The 21,692-nt window shown below is 38.5% G+C and overlaps 1 long non-coding RNA gene across 1 annotated transcript in view; it reads right to left on the reverse strand.

The window, feature by feature from the left end:
- Window positions 1–1,483: 1,483 nt before the first annotated feature.
- The window catches only part of LOC142085555 (uncharacterized), a 53,463-nt gene continuing 33,254 nt past the window's right edge, over window positions 1,484–21,692 (reverse strand). Inside the window, exons 2-3 of the long non-coding RNA XR_012674763.1 lie at window positions 4,074–4,191; window positions 1,484–2,948 (exon numbers count right to left, since the gene is read on the reverse strand). This is a non-coding gene — a long non-coding RNA (uncharacterized LOC142085555). The remainder of the gene's footprint in view (window positions 2,949–4,073; window positions 4,192–21,692) is intronic.

The raw sequence follows: 21,692 nt of genomic DNA on the forward strand, positions 1-21,692 counted from the left end.
ATCTACAGAACGTTTTTCTTACCAAAGTATAAAAAGCAAATGACAAAAAGGAATAATTCCATAATTTTTTTCGGCTGAATCTATATTCCTGTTCTCACTAGCTATGCTGATTTTTCTTAACAGCCCCTCCAACTGTTATAAATAATAAAACATGAGAATCTAAATCTTTCCTGCCTTTCTTTTGTCTTTTACTTCCATTTTAGTTATGCTTAAATACTTCTAACTCCCAATCAGAAACTCATTATTTAACATAAAGTCATGCTAATGTCAATGATCTTCAGATCAAACTTCTAACGTTAATAAAGCAATTAGAGAACGAATAATTTTGCCCCACTTTTTAAGTTAAATGTCAAATAATTTTTAGCTGATTTAAAAATTCTCGTGTCGGGCTAGTGCCATGGGCTCCATCCTGTTTGATATAAGCATCTATAAAAACATGCTTTTAAGGAAAAACTACCCATTGAGACCCCAACACCAAATCCATAGACTTCAGTGAAAACTTTCACACTGACTTTAATAGACTTTGGACAAAGGCCTATAACTTGGAGCTCTGTTACAAATGGTTCTGTCCAGGGCTATCTGCCAACATAATTCAGATGTGAAAGAGGTTGCAGCCTGAGAAAACTGACCTTGCTCGTTGGCAAAGCCTGAGAAGAACTGCCTTAAAGAAGGAAAATAGGAGTGCTTTGTGCCTCTGCCCTTGCTTCTTGCAGGAGAATGAAAAGTGGATGTTGGTAAGAGGAAATAGGTTGGCCAACATCCAACTAATTCCTTTTATTTTTCATGTCTTTGATGTACAATTTAAACGCAACTTCCTCCCCTTTTTGAAAGGCTCAATAGTTAAATGTTTATATGCACATATTCCAAAATGCTACTCAAAACTATTTCCTAATTATATTTGATACCAGTGTGTGCCAACTGGTAAGAAAAATCAGTAATATGCTTCCAACACTAATAAAAAAGTTCAGGTATTTTCTCCCCATCACTGTTATTTGCCTAGAACACGAGCTCAACTCACACCTACCTGGAATAGCCATAAACTTCAGCAGACACACACTGTTTGCTAGAAATGATATATTATGACTGCCATCACTGCCTCACTATGCTAAGATCCTATAAATGATATAACTGGAAAGAATACCTTCTTCAAGGTTAGTACTGAGGACAGAGTGGTGGGAGCAGAAACAGTTTGCTGATTTTGCAGATGAGCTGGAAATAATTTGTCCAGCACCTTAAAGAACCACATGATTTCCTTTTAAAAATCAAACAAGTAGTCCCCGTCTTCCCCCCGCCCCTTAAGTCATTGCATTAGATTGATTTTGATACAACCTTTATTAGAGGCATTAGCTGATGACCATGGATACCATGCTATACATCACAAAACAGATGATCTTGGTACTTCAGTGACTGGTAGAAGCTCTGATGACAAAACCATAGGATTTGTTGCCACTTGGGAGTTTAATGCTTGAACACCTGTTGCCAAAATTATTTGTGACTATTATTTGCAACTAGAGTTCCCGATGACAGTTACATCCCTAGGGGTATTTCACTGTTAATGTAAGTCTCTAATTGAAGAGGTGGATATATGACAAGCAAATAACTTTATTACTTTGAAAATACAGTGTCACGCCAGTCATTTTAACTCAGTAATAAGTTGCATTTGGCTTGCAAGGGTCTCGCCAGCAAGGAAATAGTCATTTGGTGTGGGTGCACAGCCTCCTATAAATACTGGAAACTACATACAGTATTTATATTATCACTGCCTTCCCCGATGCATTGTGTGTGCAATAACAATTCTATCTAGTTCAGATATGCTATTCAGCCTGGGTCTTCTTGACCTTTTCTCAGCCAACAAAGGCCCTTTCAGCCCTTTGCAGCAATGAAGCATGGAACTACTTCAGTAGTTTAAAATGGCCACAGGCAGTTATATCTGCGGACCTTTCCAATTGGTTCTTCTCTCTTTCAAAAAGGAGGAAAAGCGAGAAGCTAGCATACGGTTCAAGCTCATACCTTCTGGTTAGCTGATGCAATGCATTTTTAGGGAATTCATTGGTGAGCATGTCAGAGTGGTCAAATACATTCTTCCTGTAGCTGCCTGCCAGGATATGGAAAAGGCCAGATTTTCACTGGTGCAATTGGTAAAGGAATGGATGACTTATCTCAGATTCTGTTTCATGAAAAATCAACTAGTTTTGCCCATCACATGTTTTTAAAAGGAACTGTTTCTCACCTTATGCTTGCTGGTGATTTGTTCCAGAGCTTGCAGTATGGACAAAGAGCTTATCCTTTCTTTCTAGAAGATTTTCCACAATTTAATCCCCCTTTTGACATTTCCCTGCCTACTATGCCAGTCTCACTTTGACCAGCATTTTTTCTTCACGCCAGAATAGACGTTTTCCTTTCACGGTATTAGGGAGTACAAAATCATTCGAGCTACACAAATTCATACCCTAGAAGACTTAAGACCTTATGTCATGCTAAAGGCTGAGATGCAATGAGAGCAATTCTGGTGGACAGCATGACGGTAAGAGTTTTCTGTCATCTGTGTTTGGAAGTAAGGGTGAAACCTCAACAATCCGAATGCAAATCTTGCCTGCTAGCATGTTTTCTGTAATTTTTCATGGTCCATCACAAGGTGTTGATGGTCTACGCTGGTTTGGTTTCATCTCCTTCCAGTGAGGAACAGAAGCAGCCTAGCCTCTATGGAATTACAAATCTGAGTTAGCATTTGTATCAAGAAGCTGCAATGAGCTGAATATGGAAACAGTGTGAACACAAGAAGATGGCAAGGGTGGGGATGGCAAAAGGAATGGTGATTTGCTAATATAAAGAGAAGAATGAGAAAGAAAGCAAGAGAATGGCACAGGTAAATAGCATCATAAAAGGGGCTGAGTATCTTGAGCTGTCCCCCTCTTCCTTATGATTCCTTTTGGGTTGCCTCTCTTTGCCTGCGTGAAGAGATAACAGAAAATTATTTCCTTATGCCTGTATGGAGCTGGCCTGTGACTGGAGAAATTGCCATCGCAGTAACAGTAGAGCGAGTGGCTGTTTCGTAAGGGCCAACGTCAATCATCATGAGCCCAAACAGTCCTTTTATTCTGTTTGCAAAGTGCTTGACACAATAGGCTTGTCCATAGTCAAGATCCTAAATATTGCAGTAAAATAAATGATAGTCAATAGCGTTTCGTGAATAGTAGAGAACCATTAGTATAAAAGCAGCTGCAAAATCAGATCCTAATTTTGTCAAAAGCAGAGTGAAGACATCACATACTGGCATTAACAGTATTCTGCAAACTGAGCCATTCTTTTGAACTTTTGAAGCAGTTCTCCAACTAATTGGGAGCCTTAGAACAAGTTATTTGCCTTACAAAAGAGACACTAGCAGCCTCCACAGAATATTGTTAGGAAAAAACTTGTTTCAGAGTTTAAAATATTCACTTGAAGATTGACTTCATTGCTCAGCAGCATAAACTAAATTCCTCTTGCCAGACTTCTCATGGTTATATCTTTTAACAACAGCATCAAGACAACCTCAGAGAAGAACATTCATCTTGGAATCACAGCAGTCATGAGATCATAGCTTTTACAGTTTGCCAGCACATACTTTGCCTTGTTGTGCCTTGTTATTCAATTAGAAGATCCCATTTCAAACACTGAGCAAAATGTAAGGCTGATGGCAAGTAAGTCGTGCAATTATGGTTTAGTAATCATGTTGTTAGAACATAATAGGCCAAGCTTCAAATTTAGTACTGTAATTAAAAAATGTCTTTGGTCGGCTAGTAGCAGCAGTGCTACTAAGGTGAGTGAAGAGGACAGAGGTCTTGAAACAAGAGATGCATGTTTCAGACTCGAATCTGGTTTTGAGGACAATGACTCATTTACAGCAGGAGCTATATACAGTTGCATGCCAAACAGTTGCAGATACTGTTTGATACAACTTTCTCACTCTTTCTCTGTAACACCATACAAGAAAGGTGTCATGTGATAACATTAGAGCTGGAATATCTCTTCCAATTCTAAAGAGGACACTAACATCAAGAAAAAGAAATACTATCATCCCTAACAGCATCTACCTTTCCCTGATTCATTGCAGAACTTCAGCTGGAAATCTTCTCTGGCTTCCAATTAAGGATTTCAAGCAGTTTGCTTGTGCCAGGGAAGTTGCCCAAAAGTCTTCCCAAGGATGCAATCCTAAAATGCAACAAAACAAAAGATTTCTTTACCAAATGTACAGGTCTTCAGACAATAGACCGACCATTCAGTCCTTTAGTATCTATCTGTTCCAACTGTCTTGTATCTTACAGTCTTTCCAAGAGACAAAATTCTGGGCCCTAGCTTTTCATTCTTGTGAATGGCATCATGAAGCAAGATATGATCCTCAGAAATGTTGAGTGGAGGGATGCCTTCACAGCTCCCTGCTATCAACTTACCTGTTCATAGGAACAGAAAGAAGGGTGATAGGTTGCCTCTGCAGGCGGAGACTAAGAGTTTGGTCAGGTAGATGCTTGTGGTAGTGGTGAACAGAAACAGGCTTTTGTAAAAATGTGAAAAGAACATTAAATTCTGGAGAGCAAAGACAAAGAATGCTAGAAGCAGACTGAAGGTAGGCAAGAAAAGCAAAAAAGATTACTTACACATCTAGATTCCCAGGACACACTTTCAATATTTTGCACTGGGGAAGTACTATCTAAATCAATGAATCTTGGGCTACAATCCTGATATGTGATTGTGCTGGTTTTGGCTGGGATAGAGTTAATTTTCTTCACAGTAGCTAGCATGGGGCTATATTTTGGATTTGTGCTGAAAACAGTGTTGATAACACAGGGATGTTTTCATTACTGCTGAGCAGTGCTTACACAGGGTCAAGGCCTCTTCTGTTTCTCACCCCATCCCACCAGCAAGGAGGCTGGGGGTGCACAAGAAGTTGGGAGGGGACACAGCCGGGACAGCTGACCCCAACTGACCAAAGGGATATTCCATACCACATGACATCATGCGCAGCATATAAAGCTGGGGGAAGAAGAAGGAAGTGGGGGACGTTCGGAGTGATGGCATTTGTCTTCCCAAGTAACCATTACGCATGATGGAGCCCTGCTTTCCTGGTGATGGCTGAACACCTGCCTGCCGATGGGAAGGAGGGAATGAATTTCTTGTTTCGCTTTGCTTGCGTGCGTGGCTTTTGCTTTAACTATTGAACTGTCTTTATCTCAACCCATGAGTTTTCTCACTTTTACCCTTGTGATTCTCTCCCCCATCCCACCGTGGAGGAGTGAGCGAGTGGCTGTGTGGGGCTTAGCAGCCGGCTGGGGTTAAACCACAGCAGTGATTTATATAAAGTCCCAAAGGTATCAGTGGATTCAGCCATTTGACAGGCGCTGCTCATGTGAATAGCACTGAAGAACCAGGATTTTATGACTATGGAAATAACACACTTGTGCTACCACCACTCTTAAATGTAGTACCAAAACTAGTACCAAAACTTCAGTATTTGACTAAACTCCTGAAGCATAGGCCTTTTCTGTAAAAATAATGGAAAGTCTCTTCTGTCGTCTTAGTTATGACAAGTATTTCTGTTACCTTTTTACTATGATGAATAATTCAGTTAATAAAGGCCTTATTCCTGCACCCCTCTTTTCATTTTTTTTTTTATCTGAATAAAATCAGAACCTTTAGAAAGGCTGGTAAACAAAAAACAAGTGTAGTTTCTAGTTCCCTCATATGTACTCTGTCCCCATATATAGCTATATTAAATAAGATTTCTGTCTACTGAAAATATTTTTCAAAGCATGCTGAAAACAGCTCTGGCAGAAACCTACATTACAGTTGCAGCAAAGCCCTTTGGGCACACTTTACTGCACATTACTGTGCTTCTTGGGTGGTTGAAGGCATAAAGACCATCATAACACCCCTGAGGTAGCCTATTATGACAGAATAAGGCATGCCCTATTGTGTTTTAGTGCTCAGATGAACCACACAATTATCAAATTAACACTTCATTCACTTTGTTTTATTGAACCTAAGCCATACCATATTTTACAATTCTACAGTGACTTGAGCTACTGTAGCTTAAGAGTAAATCACAAAACAGTAGTTTTATGAAGTTCTATTTTGGCTAAGAAAATATAACTTGGTTTTGCTAGCTATAAGATTTACAGGTTAAACAGAGTTTCATTAATTCAGTATATGAAGGCAGCAGGGCCTGTTGAGATAATTTAAGGATCCAGTGTGTAGAGAACAAATCTCCAAAATTGTTTCTGGAACAGTGAGACGGCACTGTTGTGCCTTTCCTTCCCTTTGTGCATGAATCCATTGGATCCTTTATAGCTAACCCTGAAATTCATTAAAAACTAAAAATACAGTGAATAGCAGAATCAAATGCAAAATTTGGAAAAAGTATAATTAGGAAACCTGATAGTGCTAAACTTGTTAACAAAACTGTATTTGTTACTACTTTTTTTACTAAAGATTACATAGCTTGAAAGGCTGAACTAACTGGTTAAAACCAGCAACAGCCATAAAATTCTCCACAGCTAAAACAACTTCTGTTTCAGTAGTATCTCAGTTCTACTGTGAAACTCATAGCCTAGTAGTGAAGACAGACACTTAAAGAAGGCAATCCTTTTTGCATCCATATGCATATCACATTGAATCAGAGTTTTAGCTGCTACTGCTTTGCTCAGCTGGAAAGTGTGTAATATATTGCAAGGTTTATCCTAGGATTTCCATTTATATTTAGACTCTTCACCTTATTTGAGTCACAAATTTTGTTGTCAAAGGACAAAGGCATATCTTGCCAGACACTCCAGTGCATGGGTTTATTTTCTTCAGGTAATGAAAAGGTTTAAAAACATTATTCGTTAAAGCATTTTATTAATACACAGATACTTTTATGTTTGTGACTGGGTAATCATATTTAGCAGAATGACATGTCTTCCTAGAAAGAATGGCACACGGGCCATGTGACAAAACACTGTACATGCTATTCGAAGTTGAGATTATTAGCTGCTTCCCTAGTGTTGCTGAAGGACTGAATGTCACCATCCAAAGGCCAGGAACTGTGTTCTCCCCATGTGTGCTAAATAGACCCCTTTTTCCAAGTGTGCCCTCCCCAAGGATTAGTTATCTCCTTATGCAATTATACAGTAGAAAGCATTTATACTTTACAGTAAATGCTAATTATTATGGTTCTCAGGCAAACACTAAAGAGGGCAATTTCTCAGCTGATAAAGACTCTCTGGAGCTGTGTTGTCATCAGCTGAAGTTCTAGCCTTGAATCCAGAGAGGGATAAATCTGGAAAAACACGAAGTGCCTTTATATGGATGTGTTCTACCTTTCAAATATTTACAATTCAGAAAATATTTCCTTAATGTGTATAAAAGCCATGAATATTCATTATTTAAATATTTTAAGTCTACTGCAAGATCAAGCAGCCAAGGGTGGGGTCCATAATTAGTAACTGTAAGGACCTCCTCTTGAAAGATGAAGGATTTTGTCTTTCAACACAAGGTAAGTGGTAATTTGCCCTTGACACTGGCATATGCAAAAGTCAATTTTCCTCTGTGGCTAGAAGTTACTGAGCAGAACATGTAAGATAACTAGTTGAGTGCACTAAATTTCTCAGGTTTCATCCAGCCTTTTGGCCCTACTACCAAACATGGAACTCAACTATATTTTCAAGTCCTGAAAAGATTAGCTGTCAAGCTTACATTAAAAATATAAAGCCTAATTAGAAGGAAAGACCAAACTGTTTCATTCTGGAATTCATTCAGATTTTTGCCCCTGATGTTCCAGTAGCTCTGCTGACCATAGATGGAAGGACAACACAGTTCACACTTGCCCTGCAGTCAACTGTGCACCTCCAGTAACCAAGCAGGGGTCTTCCAGCACCAGTTCTGGTGCCTATACATGCCTGCCGACCCTTCCCTTTTCTTCCATTCATGTCTGACTCAGTGTCACACTCTACAAGAGAAGCTTTATCCTTTTCTTCCCGGTGTGCAGGCCAGAAAGATTTTTAGCTTTGAATTTTTGAAAGTTAACAAACAAATGTTGACTTAACGAAGATTTTATCAGCTTTGCCTTAATTGCTAGAAGGGAATAACTAGCAATAAAAATCATGTGCCTTATTAATATATAAATAAATTATGATAGCAGCCTTTCTATCTCTAAGAGATTGGCTGAAAAACAGCTTGTCATGGCTGGGTGGCATTTACTTTTCTATCTGTCAATATTTGGAGGATTTTATTACTTTGCAGTGCCAAGTTTAAAATGGCTAATGGAAATATTAAAATGGAATTAATCTAACTAACTAAATAAAACTGGTTCTCTATGTGTTATTCCCTTGGAATTGAATTAATGTGCTTTCTGAAACACAGCTATGGTGGAAAAATGGGTTATATTTAAGTTTATATGTTGTTCATTTACCTGCTCTCAGAAACTTTCTTTTCCAAGCCAAGGCAAGCCATGGTGCTTTATAATAACAACTATACCTCAAATATTTACACAGAAGAGAAGGTTAGAAGTGGCCAGAGGGTTCCCAGCTCCACTAACTTACCAAATATTCTACTTTGGGAAAACAGCAATACTATAGTGGCAACTAATGACCCATGCCAATAACACCACTGCACTGCAATAAGTCAATACTACAGAGTTTTGCCAGTCTAACAGTGGTGGCCTAACATGAAAATTACACACACCTCTAGATGGTACTGCAGTGTTTAACAAAACTCCAGGTGTCAACAGAAGACCTTTGTCAAAAGAGGACCCTCTTGTCAAGTTAGCCTTGCTGCCTCCAGTGACAGCACAACTTTGTCGTCTGTGGAATGGATGCAGCTTGCATTTCCAGTGGGGGACTCCATCATCAGAGCTAGAATAGTTGCTGTTCAGAGCCATCAATAACAGGAATATTTCTAGGCAATTTATGAGAGAATCACAGAATAAGATAATTAATCTCCCTTTACACTTCTCATTGCACCATTTTTAACTTCATACACTGACTTCTATCTTTTTCAAAAGAGTTTAATGCATTACTTGCAATGAAGAAATACACAACTCTCTTCACTTCCACTTTAGAAAGCAGAAAACAAAAGATACAGGAAATGAAACAGAACTTTGAAAGCACTACAAGCCTTGACTGCTGAAAGAGAGCCTGCTGAAGACTCAGCAAGGAACCAGAAACCAGGAAACACAAAACATGATTTCATCTTCAAAGCAGCAACTGCTCCAGCCAAGAAGATTTAGGGAGCTGTGGGAGGTAGGTAGACAGACATGCATCAGGTATCTGCAACAGATCTCCTGTTCCATACACACACACGCAGGGGTGCGTCTCTAGTGGATCCCATGGTTGTTACCAGCAAATCTGTCTTGTGGCTGTTATCACAGATGCTTAAGTAGTTTCCAAGGGCAGCATAGGCAGAAAAAAGACAAACTAATAATGCACATGGAACTTGAAGATGATAAATGACCCTTTCCTTTTAGGCATCAAAATACACAGTATGTGTTTTACAAGTATATTAAGAGAAAAGGGAGTGGGAAGACAATATGGCACAAATTTTCTTTGAGTTCACTCATCTTGTTCTTGCATTGCATTATCCATACAGTTAATTCTAACTCCATGCCACTTACTTCCTACCTATGGATTCCATGTTAGAAGCGTGTCAGCTTTTTCATTAAACACTCAGACTCAGTCCTAGTGAAAACACTCCACAAGTGTGGGAGTTTTTGGCACCTTGGAAAGATTCATGACAATCCCTCCCTCCTTTCCAACAGCCTATATGAAATCTGATTGCCTTCTTCATTCTGATCTTTTAAGATACCAGTATCAGCATCTCAAAGTCTTCACTATCACTGCAGGGAGCCTCCTGCAACTATGCAGATACATTATTAGTCCACAAGTGATAGATGCAATCCATCTATTTCTAATTTAATACAAAGAACAACCCAGGTCATTCAAGTCACTGGAGAGGAATGTGGTTGAGACCGAAGGCAGAGTTTAGGTGAGTCACACCCCGCCTTCTGGCTTCTTTACCTGTTTCTTTTTTCAAATACCCCAACTTAAAAAAATCAAGAGGATAAATAGGAGTTGTAACTCCATACAGCTGTAAAGGACAGGTATTCACTGGGCTACATTTTGCAGATTTCCAAATGATGATGCTGGAACCAGGGAGGAATTACTGAGACAGAACTATCTGCGTTTCTTAATCTGCTTTAACCTGGTTAAATAATATGCTGTTATTCTCATTTCACAGATGGGAATATGGACACAGATTAACAGGGATTTATCCAAGGTCCTTTATCACTCACTGGTATAACTACCATTAAAACAAATTGTAACTTTTTCTCTTGTTTTCTGACTACAGAGCCATGCTGTCTCCTGCCATCATTGTCTTCAGTGGAACCCTTTCCACTCGTCCCTTAAAAGTTTCTCTGAGCACCAGGCCAACTGACACACACACTGGAGGGATCCAAGCACCATGACTCATTCCAAAAGAGATGGAATAAAAAGGCTGTAACGGACTCACTATGAGATAACATAACATTTTTTCTCTGGAGACAGTCATGATGCCAGTACATTACCTTAGATGACAGTAAGGCAAAGCCAGTCATCTTAGTCATTGCTTCACAGGGTGAAACAATCCTGAACCATATGGATTTCAAATTATGGCAAATACCACTGGTGACTTTGAGGACTATAGCATAAATGAGTCATCAATTTAACTACAATAAAAGAGTTCCAGAACTTGGATGCAAGAAGCCAAGATGCTCATCTGTATCCAAAAGCCTCGAAACTTTTAACGTCGATTTACAGTATGTAAGGGTAATAAGATAACATGATCCTTAGCCTAATTCTTCCTTGTAATTGCTTGCAAAAATATGCAATTCATAGAACAAATTAACTTTTTAGCCATAAAAATTCTTCTGACCAAGTGTCATTGTCAGCAGTATACCATTAGCTTCATAATCTACCAGGACTGGGCTTATGAATGCAACATTAATCTTGCTGTTAATTCCAACTTCTTTTTTTATACCTTGAATTGATATGCAAAAGATCTCATGTCTGCACTGTTCAACATAGGTCTCAACATTCAAGACTACATAACACAACTGCTCAAAAGTTAAACAAATGCACTTGACCTCAGAAAGAAATGGAATGATTAGTGTTAGTTTTTGTCAACACTCTCCCTTGTGCATTTCCTGGCAGCATCAGCTCCTCGTGTCACTCACCTTTCAGGGATATTTGGTTGTCAGTCTACTTGCAGAAACACTTTGCCGTAAGACTCAGCTATAACAAAATGTTATCTCCAGAATTAGACATGCAGCTCTAAGAGTAAAATCACGAATCCTGGCACGTATATCTAGGGCATTGGATTGACACATTGCCAAAAATGTAGCAGCATATAATGTTATACTATTTGCAATTAAATGGCATCAAGATATGGTCACTGCAAGAGATATGATCTCAATCCAGTTAACATTGCACCATGTCTCCTCCAGTCTGCAGTTACAAAATAAAGAAGTTACAGGAGTGTTGAGCCTACAGAAAGATTTATATATTGGGTGTGGCCTTGTATTCCAAAATGATTTTTCCACAAACTGGTGGAAAATGTGTTGACAGTAATTATTCATAATCTTTCAGTAAATCATTTTTTCCCTATAGTCTCCTGGGTTGTAATGAACTTGTTCATTCTGAGTGCTCTGATCTTGCAGATGGAAGTGTGAATCTTGTTGCTGGTGTTGTGGTATTGCTTAGGTATATGCAAGTATAGTTTTGTGGGAACTAGCTTTCTCCATAGCAAAAAAACCATGAGTCCCTGCTCTGGACTGGAGTTTGTTTTCTGTCAAGTTGTGGCTGAGCCAGCTTAAGCCGCTCTTAAATCTGGGTTTTCTATATACCAGATAGCCTCTTCACATCATTATAACACTATCACAATTTCTTTTAAAAATATTCTGTGAAGTAGGTTTTCATTTTGATGGGACAGCACCTCTTTTGCTGAATTCATTTAGCTGAATGTGTTGCACCGAACTGTAGATCTTTAAATTGATTTCTCTTCACTTTAAGAAAATTCTCGGATGCTAGAATGAATTTATTACCTTTATAGATTCGTTTGCCAGGTAAGACAAATATTAAAGGTAGGGTCTGTAAAAGTTGGTGAATTTGCTCCTGGAATTTAAAAGATTAGTTGTACCTTGAAAGCCCATACTGCTGCCAATGTGGTGGTCTCCAGTCCATGCATTCTTTCTTCTTCCAGGAACTGTTCCAAGTAATATTTTTACCATGCAGGTACCATCAAGGTGATTTCATGGTGTTCATATTTCCATGGGACCTGACTCTGCAGCTCACAGCCTGGAACACTTTCTCAAGCTTGTCATTATGAAACTCCAAGACTCACTCCTTCCCTCTCATCACCATGAAGGAGATATACTGACAGCAGCTCATTCTCATTCCCAGGTGCTTTTCTGATTGCCTGAAGTGCTGCTTATGCACTTCCATTATCAAGTCATCCTTATTCCTCTTGTTGCTTTGCCGTCAAATTCAGAATCTTGTCACTGACACTGATAAGTGATCTCCTTGTTTGCCTGGCCATTCCTTGACAGGTCTAATACTGTTGCACTTGTTCCTGACAGATTGAGGAGGGGAAAAAAACTGGCTAGTGCCCTTGAGAATTAATCAATTTTGTTTTCTGTCTATGGGGTTGCAAGCAATACCATTGTGTGCTGTTCCCTTTTCTTATTACTGTGCCACAAAACTTTTTGACACTTCTGTAGAGTTATCATCCCAGCCAAGGAAATGGCAAGTGAACTTCACTTTCCAACTATCCAAACATTTTGGTGGATTGGGAGGGAGATAAGGAACCAATGAGCAGAGGTCCAATAGAAGGACAACAGAGTAGTAAGTGGGATTCTGTGGCAATCTCTTTCAGGTTGATGCAGTGCTGGAAGATGTTATAATGGGTCAAGTATCAGAATCAGAAACAGATTATCTATTCGAGGCACCTCAGATGGGATCCTCTATGACAAAAATCTCTGCAAACTCATAAGAAACTGAGCAATGACTGAAGATAAACAGTGGCCAAGGGATGTTTGCCTTATGAAACAATTTCAGGGACTAGTTGAAAATGTTATTGAAATTATTTCGCAATGATATTCCATTTTTATACTCTGGAAACAGATAAAAACTATGATTAAAAAAACAGCTCCTGCATTACTGGTAATTACCCCTCAAGAAAGGGGTAGTCTGACATGGTGGTGAGTGTCCTGAAATGCAGTTCTATAGTAATTGAGCCTGGGACACGATTACAACCATTATTTTTTTTTTTAAAGATGCTCTTTTGCATTAATTCCTTGAACGATCACTTTTACCATAGAAAAGTAATTTCCTACAAGCCAAAATTTTGCTGTTTCACACATGAAAATAGGTAAAGCCAGAAAGACTGCAAAGTGCATATGGGAGACGCACAGATAAACAGTGAAGAATAGCATACAGGAACATGTTTACCTGTGGTTCTTCCACATCTACACAAGTGCAAAGTTGCAACACCTAATTTGTGCCAACAAATATTACAATACTTAAACCAGTAGAAGCCATTAGATATTCCTGACTAAAATATACAGGTGTTCACAAATCAAGAGCTAGAAAGTAAGTCTGCCTCCTCATACTATTCATCTGATCTTTTCAATACTATCATTCACATTCAGTTCAGAAGGTGGCATTACAGACGTTATGCCATACAAGTTATTTGCGTGTCTAACAAATACTACCTTGACACATATGATCAAAAGCTAACTGCCACTTTTGATGAAGAAGCTATAAGTCTCCCATGTGCTTAGTCTGTTCTTCAGTTCATCAGTAAGTGGGGTACCAAGAGATCTGGAATATTCCACTTAGTTGAGATCAATCCTGAGACACAAACTATATATAATTGAACACAAAGTGGAAAAAAAAAAAAACAATCTTAACATGAGAATGAGGTGTCCTACATGCCCAAAGTTTATTGCCATGAGCTTTTTCTAAAAGGCAGCACAAATACCTGGAAAATCATGTATGCTGTTAAATTATACTTAGCCGTCTTGCTTTGTTTACATACTTCAAATGTTGCTGTTGAACTCTCCTCTAGACATGAAAGATATCTTGAAATTTTACCAAAGGCAAAAGTAATATATGTGCAGTTTGCAAAAAGTTTTAATTACTGTGCAGTTGGTTGGCAAGAGTGATGCTGAAAAGCCGGACAACCAAGTTGTAATCAGTTGTGTGCGTATACAGGATTATGTTTCAATGAAAGAAAAATAAATTATGGTTGATGCATATACAAGACATTAAAAGTGCCCGGACTACTGAAAACTGAGGTCAGAGTTTCTGAAGCTATTCAGGCAATGAACTGGTCATATATAATCGAGATCAACTTTCCATCAAGTTCTAAATGACTATATTTTATTTCATTATTTCATTTATGTCCCGGAAGAGCCTTGTAGTAGAACACCTTATTGTTTTTGTTTGCTCTTTCCTACTCCTTTAGATTGAGAAACAAACTTCAGATTTTCTGATTTACAGTAAATAGTGGGGAGGAGGATGACTATGAGAATTTTATTGCCGCAAAACTGGCACATCAGTTATTTGGGAAGGTATTTGCTCATCTCATCAGCTATCTTGTGTACTAATTAAATTGATGGATTATTGGACAGGGAGAAATCTTCAAAGCTGTTTTAGGAATGCTGGAGGCACTTTGTAGAATCAGAAATGCAAACAGCTTGATGGTTAACAGGATATAATTAAATGCACAAGTGATGTTACAATACTGCCTGTGAGTTATCGCAGAGTCTTCTGCCCTTCCCACCCCCAAACTAGGTATATTAATGGCACTACATTAAGGAACTCTTAAACACTTAACTTCAATATGCAGCTAGCTTATTCTTTGGAGAAGCCTATTCTTTAATGACATTTTTATTTGCTTAGCATATTTTACCTTGCATGCAGTGTTGACATGACACCCCAGCTGAGTATTGCTTGCATATGAAATCACATGTCAAATCACATCTAGTGCAATATGCACATAGGCAGCAATTATTCTCTCCAGTATTGTATTTAAAAAAAAAAATTAGAAAAGTCTGATTGAACTTGAAAAGAAAAATCCTACTCAAAATATTATTTTTATTCAAGCAAGTGTACAAGCAATCTGATATCATGGTGATAAAAAACATGAAAATATTTAGTAATATTAGAACTTACTTGAAGTGTCTGGGAGAATAAAGACCTGTGCATTCTGGCAAGATGTAACTAATTGGACAATTTAATCTTTATCAGTTTACTGAATTCATATTTAAAGGCTACACATTCAGTATAGCTGCGATAAAATCATCTTCACATTTTCAAGTTTTCACTGTGCTTCAGAGTATAAAGTCAGATTTCAGTGCTGGCCACCACTAATTCAAATGGGACATGACACCTTTCATTCCACCCCTATCCCACAAACAGTATCTCAGGATCTGGAAGGCATAACCACAGCAGTCTCTTGGTCCCTAACTTCAGTCTTGTTAACCCATAATAAGGAGGAATAAAAAGAAAATTTTCTGGAGTTCTTGTGCAAGAAAGCCTTATTCCTGAATGATGATTTGTCTAGCCCCAGAATCCAAACTACAATGTGTAGGGTTATCAAACATCTTCATATTTATGAAAATAAGTTAGATTAATGTATTTATAGGAAACTTGAGTCTCAGCACCCTGTAGATCATGACTTACTGAACAGTTCTGAATTCGCTTACCTTAATAGTATCTCATTTCAAAAGTGATTTATTCCTGAATACCTAAACTACTCACTTCACACCAAAATGCTTCTGCTGCTTGTTTGACTTGGCATTTGTCAGCAAAGTGCCAATGAAATGCCATCCTTAATGGAAGTATCTAAAGGCAACAGAAGGGAAACAGACAAGATAAGTACAAAAACTCCAAAGAATCCAGTCAAGATAGTAGATTTATCATCCCAAAGTCAAATAAGGGTCAAAACCATTTAATACCACCACCCCCCAAATCGTAGTATTCTGTAACAATGATTTCATATTTTGGGATTCATTGTTGGGAGAAGAGAAAGTTTGTCCAACACCAACTTTCTGGTTGCCCGTGTGATACAGAAGCTGTTCCTTGCAGATGTGGCCTTATGATGGAGAAAGAATACTGACCCTCACTTCTTCCCATATTCTCCCATAAGAACAGGATTCTGTAACCTGAGAAAACCCCAGCAGCAAGATGAGATTTGCCCTGGCTTCCCAAATAGCAATTCTGCACTTGAACTTAGCTGGGGAGATGAATGCCACCAGCCAGGAAGGGGATGAAAGGTGCCAACCCTGCTGTGTCTCCGAATACTGCTAGCGCAGACACCTTCACAGCTTCTGAGCAAGGCAGAGAAATGTGACCACAAGAGGCAGTGCAGGCACAACTCAGATATCACGCCATTCTATGATCACTGTAGTATCTTTTTCTTTGGGTAGCACTTAACAATTCACTTTTAGAATCTTGACTGTGATGCCACTTGCCACCTGTCACTAAAATGTACTTCTTAAGGATGCAAAACTTGTAGCAGTGATTTGGACTGAAGTGAGAAAACAAGCCCAAGACTACATGGCACATTCATATCACACAACCTCCAATAAACAGGTCTGGGAATGCATAAAAATTCTCTCTTTACTAGTACTTTTAAGTTTCCTCAGTACAACATCTCCAAACACTAACAATTTTCCCCTACTAGTTGGAAACTGTGGTACAACGCAGCCACTAGAGGATAAGAATTGAAAATAGGAAAATTTGCTACGCTAATGTGTTTTTTGCTATCAGTCCTCCTCAGAGCAAAACTAAATGACACAGGCTTAACTGCTAACAGTTACGTATAGACTAGAATGCTGTTGGAAATTATGTACAATGAAGCTGAACACTAGTGTAGATGGACCTACTTCATGTTTTCAGCTAAAAACAAAGCAGAATTTTAGGCAGTGCTGGCAGTTGACTTGGAGTTGCTTGTTTGCCAAAATGAGTTTGAGCCAAGTATTTGATGATATTCGGCAGTTTACTCTAATTTTTCCAGCGTTGTTTATGAACAATGGCAGCACTCCAGTTTTTAAGAAATAAAGAAAAGTGACATAAAAGCAGCTAAATTCGATTATATCTGCCATTTGGTAGAAATACAAAGATAATGTGAATGCTATTAATGGATTTTAAGTTTGACATGTTGGTCCCTGTTAACAAACCCCTCCCATCTAAAATATTCTTCTTAATCATATCACTGGCACACAGAACCTCCCTGTAAACGATCACTATTCCAGGAACTTTACATATTTCAGAGGAAATTTTGACAGAAATGTACGTACTGAAGGGTGGGTTTTTCACTACCATAGTTCTTGTAAAGAATAAAGCTCACTGAAAGCAGTTCCTTCTGTTAAGAGATTAGGTCATAGTTAGGTCTTGCTAATGTTAAAACAGGAGTAAAGCATAAGAAGCTGTCCACCCAAAAACCACACCATACTTCCAGCACATTCCTGAAGTTTGCATTTTAGGTGTATTGTGTGACTTGTGATTCCTTAACCTACCCAATTCGATCTAAATTCCACTGCAATGTCCCATATGAGTAAATCTAATTTTGTTTCAGCATTCCCAGGATCAGGACCCTTCTTTGTATCAATGCCACAGAGTGACTGCAGAAGTGGAGAACATGTACAATGCCTAGCATCAGTTATACAAGTTGGGACTTCCCATCTGTGGACTGATTTTTCTTGTAGGTTTCCACTGATTCATCTAGCTACATCCATACCCCAAAACATATTTTGTACTATAGAAGTGGTTTCCAGAACCATACTATGCTGTAAACAGTTTAGTTCCAAGAAAATTCAAAACAGAATTGCTCACACAAACCACTGTGAGCAGAACACATGCTGTTACACTGTATGTAAACAACCAGGTCTTTGTCCCCCATGCCATACATGAATAGCAATGCAGTGGTCAAATTGACACACTGTCTGCATGCTCCTATCTAATCACACGAGTCCAGGAGAGTTACAAGAGGCAATTCCAGCTCTCTAGGCAGACATGACAAAGCCCTTGTATTCCTTGACTCACTAACTCTGATTTTATTCACATCCTTATACTCATGAGGAAATACCAGCATCTGTCCAAATAAGACAACATTATTACGTGAAATTCACTTTCCATTGTGCAGTAAGCAGGGGCAGAAACTGCTCAAAACCAAAAGAATAGCTGCTTCCCAATGTCTGATCAGCATTACCTACTGTAGAGTCCTTGCTACCAGAAAGTTAGAGGTCTGCCTGGGTGCTTCACATGAGAAAAAACAAACTGCATACCTCAGAGGAAAGGCTGGTATGATTACACTGGCAACGCCCCCAGTGGAGACAGAATGTATCTGGCAGAAACAGCACTTTGACAGTATAGTTAAATTGTGATTTAGAGACCACTTGCCTAGTTCTTACTGCTAAAATTTACTGCTGCAAGGGGAAAGGTAGCCTATTGCTATACCACTGTGGTACTGTGTCCTGTTTAATTTTGCCCATTTTAGCAGCAGTACACTGTATGGTGAGACTGTATTAGATAAAACTTACTTCCACCACAAAAATCTTACCTGGCTGGAGAATGGTCCTGATATGTTTGCTCTAAAGCAAGTAGCATCTCCAACATGCTGAAGAATGATGCTGAACAAGTGCTTAAGAAAAAACTTGCGTTGCTCTCATTACCTTTCTTATTAGGAAATGGAATTTACACATAAAATGGAAAGAATTAGTACAGGACAGCACTGACATGGGTACTGATTATGGAAACAGGCTTAAGCAGATATCTTCCTTCATGCCCAGGCTTCTAAAGCCATTTCACAGTTCACAAGTCACTGCTGGTGTTTGGCACTTCCACTGATCAGACAAAGAATAGATGACAGGCCAAAGGAGGGTCAGGAAAAACGGTCAGGACTATTTATGGTCAGAAAAGTGTTTAATGTTAGTCAACAACATTGTTTTTCCCTTTCGCTCTTGGTAAGAAACAAAATTTCTGCTGAAATAACCGTTTTTGGCACACCCTGTTTCTTTAGGCCACTAACATAAGAAACACTTCACCTTAAAAAGCTGGATTTCAAATCAGAAGCCTTCCTCATGTTCTCTAACAGTAACCAAGAAAACAAGTTGTCCAGGCCATTTTCTCAGGCAACTAGGTCACAGAAGATGCTGACAGCTTTCAGCAAAAAACAATATGCAGTATCAGTCAAACTTCAGCAGCCAAACAAATGCATTTTTTAACCCTGTTATTTGAGAAATTCATACACTAGATAGACGTTAAGGGACTGATGCCTGGAACAGAACCCAAAGGTACCCCTTCTGCTTGAACGACAAATTAAATTAAAATAAAAGCAAACATTTCTAAGCAGTATTAACATAATAAATCATAAAAGGTAGAGAACATAATTATTCCATTCCAAGTGGGGAGGACTGAACTAAAATACTCTGTCTACTTCAGGATATTACTTAAGAAAAATGCTGTTCTTCTGAGATGTTTTCCCACGTTGCTTAAAAGAATGGTAGGTTTAACAATTGTTTTGTCCTACAAGTACAAGAAATGTATTTGTAGGAAACCATATCTGTACTTAGAAAATGGCCTGGATTTTTAAATATCTAGGTTCTAGTTCAGGAAAAAGAGAACTTACAAACCCTTAAATACACATCTTCATAACATTTTTATAGGAGATTACTTTGCATTGACTGTAAGATGAAAACATGCAGTCAAGCAACTACTGGCAAACAGTGAATCCTGTAGCACAAGCCATGCAAATTTTGATTACTTGTGATAACTTGTTGGTACTTATCTGTGCCACCTGAGGCTTTGGGAAGAAGAATCCAAGTACCCAACTCCTACATAATTCCTTCTCTTCACTATTCTTCTCCACCAAAGCTTTCTGAAGAACATTTTCCTATTTTTAACAAGGCCCTGGTACCAAGAAAGTTAATATTCCACAAGATAGATGGACTAAAGTTTAATTTATTGCTTCTTGATAGGTTTTGCTTATCAGTATTCTCATTCCAGCAACTTCTACAGTTTATGGCAGCATATACTGTTCTGTATTCTTCATGGTTTTTAAAAGAATATGGAGTTAAGGATTAGCCAGTAAATATTACTACTGGTACCAGACATCTTTCAGTGCCACATGGCTGACAGTTTGGCATAATCTTTCCTCTCCTGCCTGCCTGATTTTCATGGAGATTTTTTATTTTAATTCACATGGGAGTCACTTCTTATTAAATTCTGGGATTTACAGATAAGAAAATTGGGCATTTTTCATAGTGTTTTTTGTGTGTAGCACTCAGCATGCTTTAACCCATTTTGGACACTTGCTGAACTGAATTCCTTAACTACTGTGCTCTGCAGGCTAAGCTGATCTGCCATTGTTCACATAGAAACAAATACTGATCAATGTAGCAGTTTTGCTTTTTCATCAAGTTTCAGCCCTACACAAGTGTGCATATCACCCAATTCCCATGGGCAGTCCCACTGAAATGAAAGGAAGCAGGATTGGGTTTTTTGGGACATAAGGAAACATCTGTAAAATTGTTTTGACATCTGCCTCAACAATGAGTGATATAATTTTTTATTGTTTTACTCTATTTTTGATTGCACAACAAGCAGCTTGGAAAATTTTACAGGATTTTTCTAGTCACCTAGAATTTAATGTCTTCTCTAGAGCAGAAGAAGCCCCAGGTAAGCTGAACTGAAAGGAACGAAAAACTGAATTGAAACGCCTTTTAAAAGCTCTCCATCAATCCAAGTGTTGTGAATGATGATTTTGTTACTTCCAGTAATCTATGCAAACATGTACTGTATAGGTTAGTAAAATTTAATTTAAATTTTCTTCAAAACATGAGACACTTGTTTTTGAAAGTACCTCGGGAGCCATATTTGAAGACAATGCTTAAGTACTTTCTCCAGAAGATTCTCTTGACTTCACGAACCACTAGTTACTCGAACTCCTGCTCCTCTTGTTGAGCTCATGGCTCCAATCATTTATGACCCTCTACGCTTTCAAGGGGACTCCACTAAAGATGTTCTGATATTTGCCTTTCTGTTCTTTCATACAGCAACTACAGACCATGCATGACTCTTCCCAAACTTCCAGACTCCTCCTTTTACCTCCCCTGAATTGTCTTTCTCTTCATTTTTAAATACCCCCAAATTAGTTTCTCATAGGTAGTTCAGCCTCCCAAAGGTATACAGGAGACCAAGCACTGAAGAAAACAGTTACATTTACCTCACTGAATCAGTTATGCCTAATTTCCTGGGCATTGTTTAAGAAAATCTCTGCTGTAAGGGTACACACATTAAAAGATGTTTAGGTTTTTTTATGTAATATTTTGGCTTGAGTTGTTGCAGTATGAAGTTATGGGAGAGCCTTCTGTGGTTTCTGAAGAAGCAGAAGGGTTTGGTAGGTGTGGCCTATCTAATTCAGCTACCTTGAGCTCATACATTTTGATTCTTACAGCAGATTTGGAAAGGCATGAAAATGAAGCTCTTATTAAAGCATCAGGCATATTTTTCTACTTGCTGCTTTTCATAAGAAATGAAGAGATTCAAGAGGTTCTAATTTTCCAGGTTAATTACTTTACTATGAAACGTATCTATAATTCAGGTGTTGGGAAGCATCAGAATGGGGGGAGACACAGGAAT

Source organism: Calonectris borealis, chromosome 9 (genome assembly GCF_964195595.1).
Source record: "Calonectris borealis chromosome 9, bCalBor7.hap1.2, whole genome shotgun sequence".
NCBI lineage: Eukaryota > Metazoa > Chordata > Aves > Procellariiformes > Procellariidae > Calonectris > Calonectris borealis.